At 39.6% G+C, this 22,364-nt stretch overlaps 1 non-coding gene across 1 annotated transcript; it reads right to left on the bottom strand.

The window, feature by feature from the left end:
- Nucleotides 1–10,416: 10,416 nt before the first annotated feature.
- Nucleotides 10,417–10,565, bottom strand: LOC136327743 (U12 minor spliceosomal RNA). The gene has a single exon (XR_010729865.1). It is a non-coding gene; the product is annotated as a U12 minor spliceosomal RNA (small nuclear RNA).
- Between the last annotated feature and the right edge of the window lie 11,799 nt (nt 10,566–22,364).

The raw sequence follows: 22,364 nt of genomic DNA, 5'->3' as shown, positions 1-22,364 counted from the left end.
CCCATTTATTCAGGTACTCTATTCTGCCTTTTTGCACAGCTTTGTTCTTTATTTTTTTATCTTTAAGAGTAAGTTTATTAAAGCTGAGGAAAGTAAGACAAGGAAGGGCCTAGACTAGAAGAGGCTGCCCTGGCTGGGTCGCTCGGTTGGTTAGAGCATCTTCCCAACACGCAGAGGTTGCCGGTTCAATCCCCAGTCAGGGCCAATACAGGAACAGATTCATTTTTCTGTCTGTCTCTCTTTCTCTTTCTCTCTCTTCCCCTCTCTCTGAAATCAATAAATAAAGATATTTTTTTAAAAAAGAAGACGAGCCTGACCTGTGGTGGCGCAGTGGATAAAGCGTCGACCTGGAAATGCTGAGGTCGCCGGTTCGAAATCCTGGGTTTGCCTGGTCAAGGCACATATGGGAGCTGATGCCTCCAGCTCTTCCCCCCTGTCTCTCTCTCCTCTCTCTCTCTCTCCTCTCTAAAATGAATAAATAAAATAAAATAAAATAAAAAAAAGAAGATGCAACAGGAAAGCCTCTGTGGGGCTGCTTTGGCTCACTGGGAAATCAGAGAGAAGGGAGCCTTGAGACAGGATCAAGGGTTTAGTCTAGGAGAGCTGCCACTGCCCAAGGATCCCTGGTTGCGTGTCTCATGAGGACCTTAGAGTGCAGGAGAGACACACCTCTGCAGGGAAGAAGAGAGGAAAGGGGAAAGGAAGGGTGCAGGCATGCTCTTGGGAGGAAGAATGCTAGTTTTATTCTTTCAAAAATTTTATTTATTGATTGATTTTTTTGAGAAAGAGAAACATTGATTTGTTTTTTCACTTATTTATGCATTCATCAGTTGGTTTAAAATTTTCTTTTCCATTGATTTGAGAGACAGAAGCTTCAACTAGTTGTTTCACTTAGTTGTTCCATTTAATTATGTACTCATTGAGTACTTCTTGTATGTGTCCTAACTGGGGGTCAAACCTATGACCTCTGGTGTGCTGTGTAGTCCCTTTATCCACTGAGCCACCTGGTCAGGGACATCGGTTGATTGTTGTATGTTTCCTGATAAGGAATTAAACCCTTAACCTTGGCATATTGGGATGACACTAACCAACTGAGATATGTGGCAAGGACCATATAATTTTATAATTTTCTTCCCAGTTAATCTAGTTTCTCTTGCTGTTATAAAGATTTTTCCATTATGTGTTCTAATTTCTTTTTTCTATTGACATTTAAAAATTATAGTAAAATATGTATAACATATCACTTAATATAAACATATAACTAATTTTAAATATACAATTCAGTGGCATTAAGTACATTCAGTGTTGTACAACCATAACCACTATCCTCTGATTTATCCTTATATTTATTTTATTCTGGGCTACATTATTGAAGTAGCTCTTGGTAGACAGCCTCAACTACAAAAACATTAACAACTAAAAGTTGGAAATGATTTCTAATAAAAATTATATTTTCCATAAATTAATTTTGTAAACGAGAGTTTCCATCAAGCCTAGGGCAATACAATGCAAAATTTAGTTACCTGGGGGACTTAGATTGCTCAAGAAATGATAAAGCCCAGCCAGATAGCTCAGTTGGACAGAGTGTTATCCTGAGGTACAGAGGTTGTCGGTTTAATCCTTGGTCAGGGCACATGCAGGAGCAGCTTGATGTTTCTGTTTGTCTCTCTCTCCCTCTTCTTCTCTACTGAAATCAATCAATAAATTTTTTTTAATTATTTAAAAAAAAACCAAAGAAATAATAAAAGCCCTGGCTAGCTTGCTCAGTTGGTATAGGGTCTATGCTAGAGATGGCCCTTCCACCTCCCCAGTCCCTGACGCCATGATCATGGATCCTGGCCGTGAGCTGTGGAAGAGAGGTAATAAAGCTGCAATTGAGGTTTTACTAAGGACAAAGAAACTTAGTCACTAGATATCAAGGAGAAACAGCACAGAATGGAAAGTTTGCTTCCCCCCATCCACTGCTTGCCTGCTCACCTGCTTGCTTACCCATAGACAAAGAGTTTAGCTTGAGCAATTGCCCAAGGCTTAGCTATGAAAACCATGGCCTCCTTCAATAGAATATGGAGCTGTGGTCGACCTACTGCCATTGGTGCTGCCCTATGTGTAAACAATAAAGGCTACATATGCTCCATCCGGTTCTCCTTGTGATTACTTTGGGATCCCACAACAACACCAGATTGATATTCTGGGTCTAGACCACCTACATTATATATAGTTGGTTAGAGTGTCATTCCAATATCCCAAGGTTGCAGGTTCCATTGCTGGCGAGGGCATACACAGGAATCAACCAATGAATACATAAATAAGTGGGACAATAAATCAATGTTTCTCTCTTTCTCTCAAATTAATATAAAAAAATTTAAAAAGATATAAAGACTGATTCAAAAATTGTTGTTTGGGAAATGTCTAACCACCCACCAAACCGTGAACCCAAAGAGGCCCACACCAGGACACATCATAGTTAAAATACCAAAGGTTAAAGACAAAGAATCTTAAAAGTTGTAAGAGAAGAGCAGTCAGTTACTTACAAAGGAGCACCAATAAGAGTGTCAGCTGATTTCTCAACAGAAACTTTATAGGCCAAAAGGGATTGCATAAAATATTCAAACTGATGAAATGCAAGGCTAACAACCAAGATTATTCTATGTAGCAAAGCTATTATTTAGAATTGAAGGACAGACAAGGAACTTCCCAGATAAGAAAGAGCTAAAGGAGTTTATCACCACTAAATGGGCATTATCAGAAATATAAAGAAATATTCTTCTTTAGGGAAAAAAAGATAAAAATTATAAATAATAAAATAGCAATAAATACATAGCAATAAAAATTACTTTAAATGCAAATGGATTAAATACTCCAATCAAAAGACATATAGGTTGAATGAATGAATAAGAAAACATGACAATGTCAATAATCTTTTATATCTGATTTCTTGCATTTACTACTGGTTTTATTACAGATTTTTAAAAAAGATTTTATTTATTTATTTTAGAGAGAAGAGGAAGGGAGAAAGAAGGAGAGAGAAATAGAGAAAGGGGAACGAGCAGGAAGCATCCACTCCCACATGTGCCTTGACCAGGCAAGCCTAGGGTTTCAAACCAGCGACCTCAGCATGCCAGGTTGACATTCTATCCACTGTACCACCACCGGTCAGGCACACTTATTACTGTTTTTGAGATTCACTCACGTAGCAGTATTATTACTTTGTTCTTTTATATTTCATTATATGGATATACCATATTTTTTTTAATAGTAACTGCAAACTGTTATTCTGAGAGGCATTTTTCTCATTCTGTTGAGATCTTCTAGCTGTATTCTCTGTTTGGCTCAAATAAACTCTAACAACTAAAAATTTTTATACTGGTTTGGCCATGGCCAGGTAGCTCAGTTGGTTAGAACAGCCTCCCAATATGCCAACGTTGTGGGTTCAATCCCCAGTTAGGGCACATACAAGAAGCAACCAACGAATGCACAACCAAGTGGAATAACAAATTGATGTTTCTCTTTCTCTCTTTTCCTCTTCTTCTCTCCTTTTTAAAATCAATAGATTGCCTGACCTGTGGTGGCGCAGTGGATAAAGCATTGACCTGGAAGTGCTGAGGTTGCTGATTCGAAACCCGGGGCTTGCCTGGTCAAGGCACATATGGGAGTTGATGCTTCCAGCTCCTCCCCCCCTTCTCTCTCTCTGTCTCCCTCTCCTCTCTCTCTTTCCACTCTAAAATGAATAAATAAATAAAAAAATTAAAATCAATAGATTATCATTTAAAAAAATTTTCCCACAGATTTGGACTTTCTGCCAACAAGAACAAGTTGCTCCAGAATGTGCCACATTTTAGCTGAAGACAATCAAGACCCAAAAGAATCAGGAATGATTTTTACTTCCTCTTTAACTGCCTAAAAGAATTTAGATAGAGGGCCTGGTTCATGGAGAAAACTAATATTGGAGAGATCTATAGAGTAAGGGTTTAGTTGTGCTGGACTGGGGGAGTTAGGCAGGATCTATTTGTTTAAAGTCCTCTCTGTACCACTGTTTTCTCTGCACAACAAGGCAAACATTTGTTCTTTCCATCTACCTGTAAATTGTCTTTCTTCCCTTTGAAGCCCCAGACCTCTACCTCTTAGTTTAGGATGGTATATAAGCCTCAATTGCCTGACTATCTGAGGGCCTTTTTTGTCTTTCTGGGGCTCCCAAACATACAAACCTAAATTTGTTGTTTGCCTGTTAATCTGTCTTATGTCGATTTAATTATTAGACCAGTCAAAATAAACTAAAAGAGTAGAATAAAATTTTCTTCCCCTACAATCATCATGAGGAAATTGATTATCTCACATAATGAGAAATCCAGATGTAGGCTATTCTGCCTTTTAAACGTGATATGGCATGCACAAATTTTTTTTTTAAATCTTTCGGAGCAAGAAGCACACCTTGTGGTTTTGATTACCCTTAGGATGTCCTGGTAGGGCTTAGGGATTTATGCATGGTTAGGGACCACCCAAGAGTAAGCACACTAATTATGGTTACTTTTGTCCGCTAAGTTCAGAAGTAGCCATTTAAATAAAGCTACCACCTGAGCCTCTGTCTTCTAGTTCTCCCTGGGGCTTTATTACTTTCCGTTGGGGCTCTTTTTATATGACCAGCCTCATGCTTAAACATCTCACATTACTAAGATTGCATGAGAGGACTCCACTATTTCCAACCCACTAAACTGATGCCAAATAAATGACAGAACTATTGGGGGGAAAAATACGATAGAAATTTGTGTTGCCCAAGAGAATTAGTTTTGTCAACAAGTTCTATCAAACTTGGATCCTCAGTTAGCCTCTTCTTGAAACTTTTCCCACATCCAACTTGTCCTTGGTTTGCATCAACTTTTATCCCACTAGATAGTCTATTATCTCTCAGTCTTAATTGTTCCTGTTCCAATCCAGGCTTCACATTGACACCTCCCATACCTCACATACACCATCCTGTGTGCTGTGGGAGAAAAAAAATGATATAAAATCTGACCTCACAGAGGTTGGAATTTTAAAGGAAGCAAGAAATATAGACATTTTAAAAGATAATATTAATAGAGGCACTTCAAAATGGAGTTGGAGCTGACATCCGAGAGGAACTGCCTTGCATTTATTACTCCTCCAACCTTTGAAATGTTAAAACTGGGCAAAATAACATTTGGATTGGACTACAGCAGCATTGTGTTACAAACTACTATTTGTAAAGATAATAGGAAAGCAGACAGTATGAACTACTGGATTCCAAATTAAAGACATTCTTTGGAATTAGTATCACTATGTTAGAGTATTTGTACCTATAGAAATTTTTTCGTTAACTTACTAACACCCATAGTAATTCATTCCTTCTATTTGTGTAATTATCCTCCTTCCTTGTCTCATAAATCACCTCCTAATGAGAATATTACCTGCATTTCTGCCTGAATTAACGTTTCCCAAATAGCTATTCTTTTGGATCTCAAATAAATAGTTGCTGTATTTCACTTCTTGCTTTTTATTTTTCTGCCTTTTATTTTTAGGTTAACATCATTAAGCTATTGCAATCATGCAGAAACCTTATTTTCTTCTGTCTGACCTTTTCCTTTTTCTTTTTTATTTGACTCAAACTGTCCTTACCCAGCACCCTGACTCACTCACCTCCCTCTTCCTTGCATGTCCACTCTCTTGCTTAATCATTAAGCCCTCATAACAATGAGATCACTATCCAAGTCATTTATTTTTTTTAAATTTATTAATTTGAGAATGAGAGAAATGTTAAGTTGTTTCACTTATTTATGCATAGACTAGTTGACTCTTGTATATGACCTGGTCAGGGATTGATCCCACACCTTGGTGTGCTGGGATGACACTCAAACCAACTGAGCAATCCAGCCAGGGCTAGCTAGCATCCAAGTCTTAAAAGCAAGGTTTTGGTGCCCTGCCTGGTTGGATAAGTGGTAGAGGATCAGCCTGGTATATGAAAGTCCTGGGTTCAATTCTCAGTCAGGGTACACAGGAGAAGCAACCATCTTCTCCATCCTTCTCCCTTCTCCCCCCCCTTCTGCCCCAGCAGCCATGGATCAATTGATTCAAGAGATGCACTTTCCACCTCCCATGCTGAGAATGACTCCTGTGCCCTCTGCCTCAGGTGATAAAAGTAGCTTTGTTGCTGAGCAACAGAACAATGCCCCATAGGAGGCTTGCCAGGTGGGTCCCAGTTGGGGTGCATGTGAACTCTGTCTCTCTGCCTCCCCTGCACTCACTTAATAAAAAAAAAAAATCTTGGGCCTGACCTTTGGAGGCACAGTGAATAAAGCATAGATCTGGAATGCTGAAGTCATCTGTTTAAAACGCTGGGCTTGCCTAGGCAAGACACATAAGAGAAGCTATTAGTTGATGTTTCCTGCTTTATGCCCTGTTCCCACTCCATTTCTCTCTCTCTCCTCTTTCAAGAAAAGGAAGGAAGGAAGGAAGGAAGGAAGGAAGGAAGGAAGGAAGGAAGGAAGGAAAGAAAAGAAAGTTCTTGGGTCTGTTGACCACAGAAACAGATTTCAGTCTAACTAAAGAAAACAGCCTGACCAGGCGGTGGCGCAGTGGATAGAGCACCGGACTGGGATGCGGAAGTACCCAGGTTCGAGACTCCGAGGTCCCGCGCGGGCTCATCTGGCTTGAGCAAAGAGCTCGCCAGCTTGGACCCAAGGTCGCTGGCTCCAGCAAGGGGTTACTCGGTCTGCTGAAGGCCCACGGTCAAGGCACATGTGAGAAAGCAATCAATGAACAACTAAGAAGTCGCAACGCACAACGAGAAACTAATGATTGATGCTTCTCATCTCTCTCTGTTCCTGTCTGTCTGTCCCTGTCTATCTCTGCCTCTGTAAAAAAAAAAAAAAAAAAAAAAAAAAAGAAAACATCTGGGCCTCAGTTGTATTTAGCTCCAGACTGAGAAAAGCAGAACAATCTCACTGAACAAATCCTTGCAAAATCAGATAGAATGAAGCCATTGTTGACATCAGGACCAGATGCAATAATCAATTAGCCCCTATCTTAGCATCAACCAATCATTAGAAATCACAACCTTAACTCCTTTAGTCACCATGATTAGTGATTTTTTTCCCTATAAAAACCCCCCCTTGTAAGTCATTAGGAAGCCAGGTCTTTGAGTATATAGCTCAACTGTGACTCTGTGGTGGTGCTATCTCTAAAGTGAATAAACCCTTATTTCTTGGCTGCAAATTCCTGTTTGTCTCTTTATTTTATTTATTTATTTTTAATTTTTTTTTCTCACAGTTTTGAAATTTATTCTTTTTTTTTAAAGATTTTATTTATTCATTATAGAGAGGAGAGAGAGAGAGAGAGAGAGAGAGAGAGAGAAGGGGAGAGGAGCAGGAAGCATCAACTCCCATATGTGCCTTGACCAGGCAAGCCCAGGGTTTTGAACCGGCAACCTCAGCGTTTCCAGGTTGACGCTTTTTCCACTGCGCCACCACAGGTCAGGCTGTTTGTCTCTTTTTGAGCTTTGATTCATGCAGGCAAATGAGCCCCTTCCGTCCAGTAATACAATTATGAATCAATGTGAAGAATTACTTTGAAAATGAGAGTTAATGATACAAAGTGGAAAGTTGCCTGACCAGTGGTGGCGCAATGGATAAAATGTCAACCTGGAACACTGAGGTCACTGGTTCAAAATCCTGGGCTTGCCTGGTCAAGGCACATGTGGGAGTTGATGCTTCCTGCTCCTCTCCCATTCTCTCTCTCTCTCTCTGTCTCTCTCAAATGAATAAATAGAAAGTTTCCCATTATATGCCATGAGTAGTAAAAGATTTTACAGTGAAAAAGTAGGAAGCATACAGAAGACAAGCAAATTTGAGAAATTATAGGTTTTTACATTTGAAGAATCTCCAAATTAAAAGACAACCTGAAAACAAAAATTTGAGCAACATGACAAAAGTTTAATATCCTTAATATACAGCTGAGTATTACGAAGTCCTTATGTTCTTCAGAGAAAGATTGACAGTCCTATAGCCATGGTAACAAGTAACCCTCTCAAATCAATTTACTTTTGCGAAAATGCCTTTGAAAACTAACTGTGGGGTCCAGAATAAGTCACCCCAAGATATGCCTTTGTGGTATGCAGATTGATTTGTGCTAAAGACATCTTCAGCTTCAGACTCAAGAGCAACTTCTTCCCCTCCTTTAACTTCCTAGTAGAACTTGAATGAGGGGCCTTGCCCATAAGAGCTTATCGACAATAAGGTTTTTGACCCACCTCTATCACAGGAAAAATTAGTATTTACAAAACATCTGCTCTACTTATTATCCTGCAATGACCCTTTGAAGCCTCGAGGTATCTCATCCCTAGCTCAAAATGTCTTATACTGTATACCCAATTCCCCCTTTCACCTCTGAACCTCTCCTACATGTGGGTCTCTGACTCTCTCATGTATGTGGGGATCCCATATATACTGCTCACAAAAATGAGAGGATATTTAAAAATGAATAAGAAATATTTTAAAAAGAAGCATTTGATTTTTTTATTAAACTAGAACATCAGAAAAGCAAAAAACAAGTCAAAGAAAGTTGTCCAATTATGCAAATGAGATGCAAAACCAACTTTTATTTCATTGATGAAAATGCACTGTACAAAAGGCTGAAAGTAGTGGAGTATCTGCACATTCACTGATTCCCTAATTTTTGTGAGCAGTGTATATATATATATCACATTTGGTTATTTCTCTTGCTAATCTGTCTAATGTATATTTTATTATTAGACCAGCTAGATGATCCTTAGGAGTAGAGGAAATTTTGTTCCTTTTCTGCACAACCAATCAGAAACAGTCCAATATTTCTGAAAGCCAGCTAGTCAACAAGTCTTGTTAGAATAACCTACTTTCATCTCTGTAATTAGCATAAAGCACATTTCTAAGGTGATATAAGCACACTCTTGCCTCTATAATCAATACAACCACTAGACAAATGCTTCCCAAAGACCTCATAAGACCAGCCATTTGCTTTCCTCAAGGGAAAAGTCCTCCCTTATTTAAGTTATAAATTCACCTTTTTAGTTATAGATATTGAGTTGTAGCCACTTCTTTTGACCATTCCAGCTATAAATTTGTAAAGATGCTATGAGATAAATGTGCAAAGGATGTAAGACAATAAATTATACAGCAGAAAATCTAAATGAAAAAAGAAAGAAAAGAGGAAATATTCAACCTTACAAGAAATCACAGAAAAGGGAATTAAAACATTGAGATACTTGCCCCTCAAAAAAGATTAATGGTGGTAAGGTTCTACTGAAATAAATTTAAAGCCCTGAGAAAAATACTTATTTTACTGTAACTTGGGAGATTTATTTTTATCCCTCTCCCAACAACCCCTACCCCAGAGAGGTAGGGGGAGAGAAGGGGATGGTAGCTTCAGGTGTACAACCCAGTGATTAGACATTTACATAACCTACGAAGGGATCACCCTGATAAATCTCACACCCATATGACACTACACATAGTTATTAGAATATTACTCATTATATTTTCTATGCTGTACTTGACATTCTTATGACCATTTTGTAACTATCATTTTGTACTTAATTCTTCTCTTCCTTACCCATTCTTCCAATTCCCCTCCCATCTGGAAACTGTCAAAATGTTCTCTGTATTTGAGTCTGTTTCTAGTCTTTTTGTTTGTTTGTTTGTTTTTCATTCCGCGTGTAAGTGAAACCATCTGGTATTTGTCTTTGTCTGATTTATTTCACTCAGCACAATACCCCCTAGCCTATTCATGTTGTTGCAGATGATAAGATTTCATTCTTTTTTCATGGCTGAATCATATTCCATTGTATATATGTACTATTTATTCTTCATGCATTCATCTATTGGTGGACACCTAGGTTGCTTCCATATCTTTTTTTTTTTTTTTGTATTTTTCTGAAGCTGGAAATGGGGAGAGACAGTCAGACAGACTTCTGCATGCGCCTGACCGGGATCCATCCGGCACGCCCACCAGGGGGCGATGCTCTGCCCTTCCGGGGCGTCGCTCTGCCAAGATCAGAGCCACTCTAGCGCCTGGGGCAGAGGCCAAGGAGCCATCCCCAGCACCCAGGCCATCTTTGCTCCAATGGAGCCTTGGCTGCGGGAGGGGAAGAGAGAGACAGAGAGGAAGGGGGGGTGGAGAAGCAGATGGGCGCTTCTCCTATGTGCCCTGGCCGGGAATCGAACCTGGGTCCCCCACACGCCAGGCCAACGCTCTACCGCTGAGCCAACCGGCCAGGGCCTGCTTCCTATTGTATTGATCGGGGATTAAACCCACAGCCTTGGTGTATCAAGATGATGCTCTGAGTGATTGAATCAAGGCAGAGGCCACTTTTTTTTTTAAATCCTTTATTCTTAACCTTCAGGCAAATCTACTTTTTAGAGATAAAAGGGACAGGCAGATCACGACTCCCAGGCATCCCTCAAAGTAAGCGGGTCACCTTAGGGGCAACTTTACCCGCTCAAAAATTCGTCTCACATTAGCAGTGAGGATTCGGGCATCACCCCGAATCGTTATTTTCCTTACTCATAAGTTTAAGGCATAGCAGAGGCCATTGTTTTTTTTGCTGAGTCCTCCCCACAATGATCTGGCTAGCGGGTGCCATATCTGAGTCCTCATCAACCTGACTATCACTGTTCACTTGCCCTGGTGATTCCCTAAGACCTACCCCACCCAACTTGCAGGCCCACCCAAGCCATTTCCAGTGGCTTAGCTAACAATGTAGACTTTCCAAAAATCTCTCAAAGAAGCAGTATCTGGCCCTGGTGTGCCTCATACCTCTGCTAAGTAGCCCCAAACCTGGCATTAGTGGCAGCTGGCCTTGGTTCACAGCTTGGCCTCTCCCAAGCACCTCTAAGCCCAGCACAAGTAGCAGCTATCTGCATATTGCTTTGTAGTTCATGCCAGGTGACCTCGGGGAAGAGTAGAGGAACTTAGTGAGGACTTCAACAAAGAGATCAAAAACATGAAAATAGAAAACATAAAAAAGAAATGTTAGATTCAAGGAGTACTGACATGCTGGGGCTGTCAAGAGTGTACAAGGTCCCTGTGACGCTGAGAACAAAGAGTTCAGCAACATCCTGCATTGAGTCAGAGACCCTTATCAGAAGTTTATGTTTGAAATTCTCCACTGAGTAATACCCCCCCTGTAACTGCGCACGACCTCCCTAGCCAATGACTAACAGCCACATCAGCTTCTGTATGATGCTTGCTCATCCTAGATAGCCACCCTATAAAAAGGAGCCATTTTAGAAGCTCGTGGCTGCAGTGCTCCAATCTCTTCGGAGGCGTGGGTTGCCTGCAGTCCCTGCGCAGGTTTGGGGGGCTACAGTGTTCCCCTGTGTGGGTTACCTGCATCCCTGTGCAGGTTTGGAGGGCTGCAGTGCTCCCTTGCATGGGTTGCCTGCAGTCCCTGTGCAGGTCTGCAATAAAACTTATAAAATTCACTTTGGGTCTGCTGTGGCCTATCTCGCTGGGATGTAACAGAAACATCTAAAAATGAAGAATAGGCCTGACCTGTGGTGGTGCAGTGGATAAAGCGTCGATCTGGAAATGCTGAGGTTGCCGGTTCGAAACCCTGGGCTTGCCTGGTCAAGGCACATATGGGAGTTGATGCTTCCTGCTCCTCCCCCTTCTCTTTCTCTGTCTCTCTCTCTTTTCTCTCTCTCTCTCTCTCCTTTCTAAAATGAATAAAAAAATAAAAAATAAATAAAAAAAAATGAAGAACACAATAACTGAAATGAGGAAAATATTATATGGAATCAGCAGTAGAGTAGATGAAGTAGAGATAAAATCGGTGTTTTTGAATATAAGGAAGCAGAAAACACCCAATCAGAAGCAAAAAGGAACCCCAGCCCCCCCAAATGAGGATAGTTTAAGGAGCCACTGGGACAACTTCAAGTGTACCAACATCATAAGGGTGCCAAAAGGAGAAGAGAGAGCAAGGGATTGAAAACCTATTTGTAAAAATAATGATGGAAAACTTCCTTAATGTGGTAAAGGCAATAGACATACAAGTCCAGGAAGCACAGAGAATCCCAAACAAGATGAACCCAAAAGTCCCACACCAAGACTCATCATAATTAGAGTGGCAAAGGTTAAAGACAAAGAGAAAGTCTTAAAAGCAGCAAGACAAAAAGGTCACCTACAAGGGAGTTTCCATAAAGCTGTTAGCATAAAATATTCAAAGTGATGAAAAGCAAGGACCTACAGCCAAGATTAGTTTACCCAGAAAAAATATCATTTAGAATTAAAAGACAGCTAAAGAGCTTCCCAGAAAAAAAGCTAAAGGAGTTCATTATCAGCAAACCAGTATTTCAGGAAATGTTAAAAAGTTGTCCTTAAGAAGAAGAAGGGAAAAAAAATATGAATAATAAAATGACAATAACTACATATCTATCGACAATTACTTTAAACAAAATTGGATTAAAAGCTTCAATCAAAAGACACATGATGGCTGAATGGATAATAAAACAAGACTGTAATATATGCTGTCTACAAAAGACTGAATTCGCATCAAAAGATACACACAGGCTGCGGGGTTCCATATAAATTTTTTGAAATATGTGTTCTAGTTCTTTGAAATACACCATTGGTTTCTTAATAGGAATTGCACTGAATCTATAGATTGCTTTGGGTAGCATGAGCATTTAATAATGCTAATTCTTCTTGTCCATGAACACGGCATATGCTTCCACATATTTGTATCTTCTTCAATTTCTTTCTTCAGTGTCTTATAATTTTCAGAGGACAGGTCTTTTATATCCTTGGTTAAATTTATGCCTAAGCAGTTTATTCTTTATGATAAATTGTAAAAAGAGTTGTTTTCTTAGTTTCCCTTTCTGGTAGTTCATTATAGGTGAATAAAGATGCAACTGATTTCTGGATATTTATTTTGTATCCTGTTACTTTACCAAATTCATTTATCAATTATAGTAGTTTTTTGGTGGAATCTTTAGGATTCTCTCTCTATAGCAGTGGTCCCCAACCCCTGGGCCGCAGACCGGTACCGGTCCGGGGGCCATTTGGTACAAGTCCGCAGAGAAAGAATAAATAACTTACATTATTTCCATTTTATTTATATTTAAGTCTGAACAGTGTTTTATTTTTTAAAAATGACCAGATTCCCTCTGTTATATCTGTCTAAGACTTACTCTTGATGCTTGTCTCGTAAGTTCGACAATTATATTTAAAAATACCACAGTTTTTACGCCGGTCGCATAATTTTATTTTGTCCATTTATCCGTCCCACCCTAAAGGCTGGTCTGTGAAAATATTTTCTGACATTAAACCAGTCCGTGGCCCAAAAAAGGTTGGGGATCATTGTTCTATAGGACCATGTCATCTGCAAATAGTGATAGTTTTACTTCCTTCTTTCCAATTTGCATGCCTTACAGTTCTTCTTCTTGTCTGATTGCTGAGTTTAGGACTTCCAGTACTGTACTATGTTGAATAAGAGTGGTGAAAGCAGTCTGACCTGTAGTGGCGCAGTGGATAAAACGACAACCTGGAAACACTGAGGTTGCTGGTTCAAAACCCTGGCTTGCCTGGTCAAGGCACATATGGGAGTTGATGCTTCCAGCTCCTCCCCCTTCTCTCTCCCCCTCTCTAAAATGAATAAATAAATAAATAAAATTTTAAAAACCACTGAATTAAAAAAAAAAAGAGTGGTGAAAGCAGACATTCCTTTCTTGTTCCCAATCTTGAAGGAAACAATTGTAGTTTTTGCCCATTGAGTATGATGTTGGCTGTGAGTTTGTCATATATTGCCTTTATTACATTGAGGTATGCTCCCCCTGTTCTCACGTTTCTGAGAGGTTTTTTTTTTTTTATCATAAATAGGTGTTAGATGCATTTATCAAATGCATGTTCTGCATCTATTGATATGATTATGTAGTTTTTAGCTTTTGTTTTGTTTATGTGGTATATCACATTTATTAATTTGCAGATATTGTACCAACCTCATATCCCTGGAATAAATCCCACTTGATCATGGTATATGATCTTTTTAAATTATTGCTGGATCTGGTTTGCTAATATTTTGTTGAGGATTTTAGCATCTGTGGTCATCAGGAATATTGGCCTATAATTTTCTTTCTTTGCAGTGTCTTCATCCGGTTTTGGAATTAGGATAATGCTAGCTTCATAATATGAGTTTGGAAGTTTTCTCTCCTCTTGAATATTTTGGAATCGTTTGAGAAGAATAGGTGTTAGTCCTGAGCCACTTTCAAATGGAGCCAGAGCTGCCATCCCAGAGGAACTGCTAGCACATCTTATGTCTCAAATCAGTGCAAAACAAACTTTGTTCTGGGCCTAAAGCAACACTGGTTTCAAAGAACTGTTTGAGAAGATAACAAACAAGCAGGTATATGTCTGATAACTACTAAACTGAAAACTAAACAAATTGTTTAGAATTAGAGGTACCAGGTTAGCTTATCTACACCAATGAAGATGCCCTTCTTGTATTGAGGTAATTGTGCCCCTTCTCTTTCTCGGAAATCCCCCTTGCCTTGGTCTCCTGCTGAGAACACTATTTACATCTCTGCCTGTATCAGTGTTTTCCAGAATTGCAATTCTCTTTGCTTCTCAAACACTTGTTTTTCACCTTGCCTTTTTTATTTTTAGGTTAACAAAACCAAGGTGGTGGGTTTTGACCAGAACTTTAAAAAGAAAAAAAAAAAAAAAGAAGTGGAATCAAGTGGATTAGACTATAACAGACATGAATAGAATATGAAATACCAGAATGCATTGCAAGATTATCTTAGAATTATTTCATGAAAGTTGTTTCAGTGATATATGCATTTATATTTATACTGGATGGTGATATAAAATGAACTTAAACTTTGGGTTTCAATCTAAGTTTGAAAATTATGGACTAAAACACAAATAAGACAAACCCCTCGCTGACTTAAGGGTTAATGTGGAAAAGGGTCCTGACAACACACATCTCCTGTGGACATGATCTGCAGGCGTGGGCAAAAGTAGGTTTACAACAAAACACAGAGTTTATTCTTTTATTATTATTCACTAATTGTTGTATTATTTTCTATGTGAACAACTATAAGCCTACTTTTGCCAACCCATATTGAGGAAGGAACCCCCCCTTGAGATAATGTTATAAAGTACCGCAATCCGCGGGTTACATAGAGACACCAGGCAGGTTATAGAAGAAATTTGAGGAGTTTTATTACTTAGCTGGTGTCGGTCAAATAAGTTTGTAAATATGATATATATGTTTGCTCCCTTATAGTTTGCATTGGGTGTGGGGGACAGGCTGTAAGCCAGCAAAGTCATTATAGCCTAAGGCTTAGTTTTTGTTTTTGTTTAAATTTTATTTATTTATTTTTTTTATAGAGACAGAGAGTGAGTCAGAGAAGGATAGACAGGAACAGAGAGAGATGAGAAGCATCAATCATTAGTTTTTCATTGCGCGTTGCAACACCTTAGTTGTTCATTGATTGCTTTCTCATACGTGCCTTGACTGTGGGCCTTCAGCAGACTGAGTAACCCCTTGCTGGAGCCAGTGACCTTGGGTTCAAGCTGGTGGGCTCTTGCTCAAACCAGATGAGCCCGCGCTCAAGCTGGCAACCTCAGGGTCACGAACCTGGGTCCTCTGCATCCCAGTCCAAGGCTCTATCCACTGCACCACTGCCTGGTCAGGCCTAAGGCTTAGTTTTAAGACTAAGCCTTTCCCACCCTTTTAATACTAAGATCCTTTCAAAACTAAGCTTTTCCCCACACACTTGACTGTTGCATGATGTGGGGTGGGCACTCATATAAGTGACTTTGTATCAGAGACTTCTTTATTTGTATATTGGATTAAAGGTTTTGATTTCTACACTATAAAATGAGACAGTCTAGTGTCTTTCTCGCTCAGTTCCTAAAATTAACATTGCAGCAGAGAGGCAGCCAAGATGGCGGAGTGTTGAAGAAGAAGACTGTTTGTGCAGAGAGAAGGAGATGGGGAACAGAGGTGAATAAGGCCGGTGAAGTAGAAACCTTTGATTCTAGGAAACTCAGATAAATCAATGGCTTTGGGAGCCCTAAATGGAAAGGGAAGTGTTTTCCCACTGTGTGTATTTTTTGCCTGCTGGGTGCAAGCTAGGATTAAAGGTAATGGCCCAACAGTTCTTGGCTCCATTGTTTCATTACCATCTGTCCGAATCAAATGTGAACCTGCATGGGCCAGGCAGCTGTGATGGTGGCCATGGCTACTGGCCTTACAGCCAGCAACTACACGGGGTACAATCCCAAATCATGTAGGCCCTCTTACTGTTCTAGACCTTCTTTTATACAAAATCAAGTACTGGTTAGGGTGGGTAAGGAGGGAGCATGGTACAATAGTCAATTTTATCTATTTATTCATTTTTAGAGGAGAGAGAGAAAGATTAAGAGAGAGAGAGAAAGAGAGAGAGAGGGGCAGGAAGCTTCAACTCCCATATGTGCCTTGACCAGGCAAGCCCAGGGTTTTGAACTGGCAACTTCAGTGTTTCCAGGTTGACGCTTTATCCACTGTGCCACCACAGGTCAGGCGGTACAATAGTCAATTACTAACACACTTATAACATCTGTCTATAGGATCTATTAAAAGGAAAAAAAAGCATTCCTACACAAGATAACACCGTTGTGACAATTGGTTTACATACCAGGCAAAGGCATTCCCAAATCTTCTAGTGTCTACCCCCCATCCCTGTGGCCACAGCGAAATGGTTAGCTTAGGATAAGGAGAGAGATCAAATGTAAATACCTTTGCTAAAAGTGCTGGGACTAGTTTACTAGGAAACCTAATAAACTAATCCCCGCTTGTTTAGTTTACAAGTTTTTACACATATAAAGAATTTCAAAAGGGATGATTATTAGAAAGCATATAAAATGTTACAGAATGCAGGTTTTTCAAACAAGGGGAGTGGGCTCGTGATCTCTAGAGGTATACTTCACCCTCAGGACTTCAGGAAAGGAGGAATAGTTAGAATCAGTGTAGGAATTTTTAATTATGATATGTAAACATTGTCTCCTAAGATCTTAAGGAAGAGGAAGAGGGAGTTTCCAGATAAGTTTTATCTTCCTTGTTGTCTAGCAAGTAGTGGCCTCAGTCCTTCTAGAGAACTATAGTTAAACTATGACTAGATGACCCATTTGTCCTTGTAAGCCAGGAAGCTCCTGCATTCTTCTCCCTCCATTCTCCACAGAAAGGAGGGAACAAGAAGCCTGACCTTTCCTCTTCAAAAGGGCGTTGCCAATACTATGTTTTACAGTTCTTTGGCACCTTATCACAATAAGAGGCTTCAGAATATTTTATAATTTAGGCCAAGTGTTCAGAGAGAATTTGTAAAATGATTTTTATACTTGTATGTCATTTACAACAGCTCAAGATGGCTGACCATATTCCTGCTTAGGAAGGGCTGTTATCATGTAAATGAAGAGTTTTTCATACTTAGAAGGTTTTGAATAGAAGGAGGAAAGAGACTTGGACCCCCTCCCTTCTCCACACCTGGGTGAAAGAAGGTAAAACAACCAGGAATGTAGGAGGGGCAAGGAGGGAAAGGAGCCCTTTACTCTCCCCTTTCTATCTCCTTAATGGCCGATTTACAAATGATTATCCTCTGGCATCCTGTAAGGCCCCTCCCATCCTGAAGCCGTGTGACTGACAAATATACCTCAAGACAAAGGAATCACGAGACTCATGAATGTGAATTTATGTTCTGTAAAAGGTATATAAGATGTAAGAAATCTAATTTCGGGGAGCACGTCTTGCGTGCTTTGCTGGTTTTTATTAATAAATTCTTTTTCTTCATATAGCTTTCTGAGTGTCAATCCTCCGATCTGAGGTTTTGCTCTCCTACAACAATATAGATATACTTCACAAATGAAACTATAATGGAAGGTAATGTCATGTAGACAATAAGAAGATAGGTTAGGATGAAACATTTTGCCCAAGTAAGAATGTCCAAATCTGTAGAGAATTATTATGAATTTATTTGGGCCAAACAGAAGATATGCCTGGAAGCAAGATTTCAACAGAGACTGAGAAAAAAATGACTCAGAATTAAAGTCTGCAGTTACTTTTATGCATTTGGAATTAAGGAGGAAACATAAGGAAGATTACAGGAAGGTAGAAAAAAACAAGGCAGAGATTGGATTACAGGAGAATTAATAAAATTGCATGCTTTCTTGGGGGGTGGTTATGTTTATTTCAAAGGTGTGTTAGCCTTGATGCTCAAGAACAATGGGCAGGGCCACTTAAGGCAAAAATAAACCTTTTACTAAAATAGGTTATATGGCTGGGGCTTGGCTACCCACCTTGACCTGCCCAATTAGAAATTTATGATCAGAATACCCTGTGAGGTTATTTTCCATAGAACCCCTTTTTCATCCACAATTTGTTAAAAAACAAAATTCAAGCAAGTAAATTTCAAAATCTAATTGATTTTTAACTATTCATGAATTGAGCAGCATACCATCTTGCAAGTAGAGGTACGTTCCAGGAGTTATACAAATGGAAGGTTTTTGTAGGCTAAAAGAGGGTGGGGCTAAAATTTAGGGAGTGGATTAAGGTGGTACTAAGAGGTTAAAAGAGTGGATTATTTCAGACAAGGGCACTTTCCCTTAGGCCCTAAGGTTTAGGGGAAGGAAGGGCATTTTATTAGGCAGATTACCACATTAGTGTGGATCAGGAAATTCCAGATTGATTAAGATTTTGTTTCTGAGAGAGATTGAAACTGTAATTAGACCAGGTATTAAGTCTTTTGTTGTTGTTGTTGTTGTTATCATGGGTTTTCAACACAAGTGGCATCATTTTGGGCTTGTGATTTTCTGTTTAACACACTAAACTGTAAATCATTCATTGTTTTTGGTGTGCTATGCAGGAGTTGCCTAAATAGTAGGGGGACTATAAATAATCATCCCAACCACGTGACCATTGGGAGTGAAAGCAGGGGTCAAAAGACAGGTGGGTCTGTGCCAAGTAACCGAGGACATAGTTAAAACATGGACTCATCAATTCGAAGTTATTTTCCTGAAACATTTTGCAGAAGTTACTTTGAAGAATAAGCAAGTATTAAAATTGATCATCTAATTATAATGTTTTATCATCACCACTGAATAATTAATGGGTTCTTGGGTACCTGCCTGTTGAGCAGATAAAATATATTATGTTCACTTTGTTAAAGATGGCGCTGCCCACGAGGAGACCGTCGCCCAGGTGATATTAATGTGTGTTGAGAATCCTTGTAGCCTGGGGCTTGGTTTTGGGATTAAGCCTTTCCCACCCATTTTGATGTGGGGTGGTACAATCCAATCATGCCTCAGAGAAGTGACTTTGTATTAGAGACTTCCCTGTTATGTATATTGGATTAAGAGTTTGGATTTCTACACTATAAAATGGGGATGGAGTGGGAGCTTGCGCTCTTGGTTCCTGAGATTATCATTAGAGGAGAGAGCAGAGCAGAGAGCAGAAGGAGGCCACGTGGAGGAGGCCAGGAAAAGCAGCCAAGATGGCGGAGTGCTGAGTGAGATGCCAGTTTGTGTAGAGTTTGTATCTGGGATAAGGAAGGAGATGGGGAACTGAAGTGAATAAGTCTGGTGAGCTAGAAACCTTTGATTCTAGGAAACTCGGATAAGTCAGTGGCTTTGTGAGCACTGAATGTGAGTGGGTTTTGGAGCCCAGTGTGTATTTTTACTTGCCCGCCGGGTGCAAGCTAGAATTAAAGACTATGGCCCACCAGTTTGTGGCTCCGTTGTTTCTTTACCGACTGTCTGAATCCAATGCGAACCTGCATAGGCCAGAAGGCTGCTGTGATAGTGATAGCCATGGATTCTGGCTTTACACTGCCCTTCATCATTATAGGCCCTCCTTGACTCCATCTGCCTCCACTGTGTCCTTTTCACAGTGAAGGTGATTCACCTAGTTTAAATTTTAATCACAAATCTAATTGTATCAGTGTGATACTGAGATTTATAATAAAAAATATATATTTGGTCTTTACACTGTTCCTGGCAATATCCTTACTATTTCCAATGGAAGTGCTATATAAGCATCTTTTGTTATAATATTTATTTGTGTTTTTTCCTGAAAGAGCACCAGGATAATGAAAGTCAATGCGTATCTTTTGTGTTCATGTAACAAGTTCCTTTTTTTTTTTCTTAAATAAATTTTTATTAATGTTAATGGGATGACATTAATAAATCAGTGTACATATATTCAAAGAAAACATGTCTAGGTTATCTTGTCATTAAATTATGTTGCATACCCCTCACCCAGAGTCAGATTGTCCTCCGTCACCCTCTATCTAGTTTTCTCTGTGCCCCTCCCCCTCCCCCTAACTCTCTCCCTCCCTCCCTCCTGCATCCTCCCTCCCCCCACCCCTAGTAACCACCACACTCTTGTCCATGTCTCTTAGCCTCCTTTTTATGTTCCACCAATGTATGGAATCATGTAGTTCTTGTTTTTTTCTGATTTACTTATTTCACTCCGTATAATGTTATCAAGATCCCACCATTTTGCTGTAAATGATCTGATGTCATCATTTCTTATGGCTGAGTAGTATTCCATAGTGTATATGTGCCACATCTTCTTTATCCAGTCTTCTATTGAAGGGCTTTTTGGTTGTTTCCATGTCTTGGCCACTGTGAACAGTGCTGCAATGAACATGGGGCTACATGTGTCTTTATGTATCAATGTTTCTGAGGTTTTGGGAAAGTTCCTTTCAATCTAGCCTGAGTTTATGTTAAAGAGGCAACTCTTGGAAGCTCCAAGGGTGGGGCCCACTGGAGAAAGTGATTAGAGGGTTGGATCTTTCCAACCCTAGTCGACCCACCCCCATCTCTGGGGAAAGAGAGGGGCTAAAGATTGAATCAATCACCAATAGCTAATGATTTAATCAGTCATGCTTACTTAATAAAGCCTGAATTTCAGGGTTCGAAGAGCTTCTCAGTTGGACACATGGGGGTGCCGGGAGAGGGCATAGAGCCCTGCACATTTACCCACCTTTCCCCTATATCTTGTGCTGTGTATCTCTTCATCTGTCTGTTCCTCCATATCCTTTAGTATCCTTAGTTATAAATTGTTCACCTAGAAGTAACCATTTGCCTGTGTTCTGTGTCAATCTAGTAAACTAATCAAATCCAAGAAGGAGGTGGTGCGAACCTCCAATGTACTGCCATTTAAAGATTTTTTTAAAAATTCATTTTAGAGAGGAGAGAGAGAGAGAAAGAAGAGGGAGGAGCAGGAAGCATCAACTCCCATATGTGCCTTAACCAGGCAAGCCTAGGGTTTCGAACCAGCGACCTCAGTGTTCCAGGTCGACGCTTTATTCACTGTGCCACCACAGGTCAGGCGTGTACTGCCATTTAAATTGTGAAAATTTACACATGGAAAGGTCACGAGGAAAAGAGTACAAAATAAAATGGAGTCACTATTGTCAAGCTGCTAAATCCTGAGGCATGAAGAAACGATTTTATTCTCGCTTTAAATAGCCTGGGAACTTAAACTTATGAACTTTCAGTTGTGCATCAGTGCATGGTGGTACCTAAATACCAGATATAAACCTCCCAAAGACTTAAGAAAGCATTTCATGTGCTAGGAATGTTTATATGTATCATAGATATTATACCTAAGAAAGAATATTTCATTATCCAGACCACCTGGCACCCATCATCCAGACCACCAGACATCTAGAATATTACTGTCCTGAACCAACCCATGAGCTAAGAATGCTCACTGCCTATCTACCAGGTACAAATCACTGCATTAGTCTCTGGAGTTCAAAATATGAATAAAACGATCTCTGCTTTCAAGGAGCTCACAACACTCTAAGTAATAAATGCAAAGGTATAGAAAGTTATAAACAGAACTTACTCCAAGTACATACAAAAAGCATTTTAACACAATCAGTGGAGAGCTCAGAGAGGAAGTAATATGAGGGCTGTGCTTTAAGGAATGAATAGCAAATCCTAAGAAGAGAAGGACCTTCCTATGAGTAGAGAAAGTGAAGAAGTGAATAAGGCATAGACTCAAAAAAACACTATTATTTGTGGAGGAAACTAAATGCAATTTGGTGGAACTGAAGGAGATAAGCATGATCCAGACTGAAAAAGTTTTATCTTCAACATTTTTAGGATAGTGTTGAGGAGTTATTGAAACTATCACCAACATACATTTCTTGAGCAGGATATTAAATATTTTACACTCTTTAAGCCATTTAATGTGCTCCATGACACAGTGCATACATACTGTTATTATCCCCATTTATCAGATGCAAAAACTAAGGCTCAGAGTCTTTAGGTAATTGTTCCAAGATCAGGCAGAAATTAAATGGCAGAACAAGGGTTTGAACAAAAGTTTT

Source organism: Saccopteryx bilineata, chromosome 2 (genome assembly GCF_036850765.1).
Source record: "Saccopteryx bilineata isolate mSacBil1 chromosome 2, mSacBil1_pri_phased_curated, whole genome shotgun sequence".
In the NCBI taxonomy this organism is placed as follows: Eukaryota; Metazoa; Chordata; class Mammalia; order Chiroptera; family Emballonuridae; genus Saccopteryx; species Saccopteryx bilineata.
The sequence above is the reverse complement of the archived record's forward strand: the minus strand, read 5'-3'. Positions and strand labels throughout refer to the sequence as shown.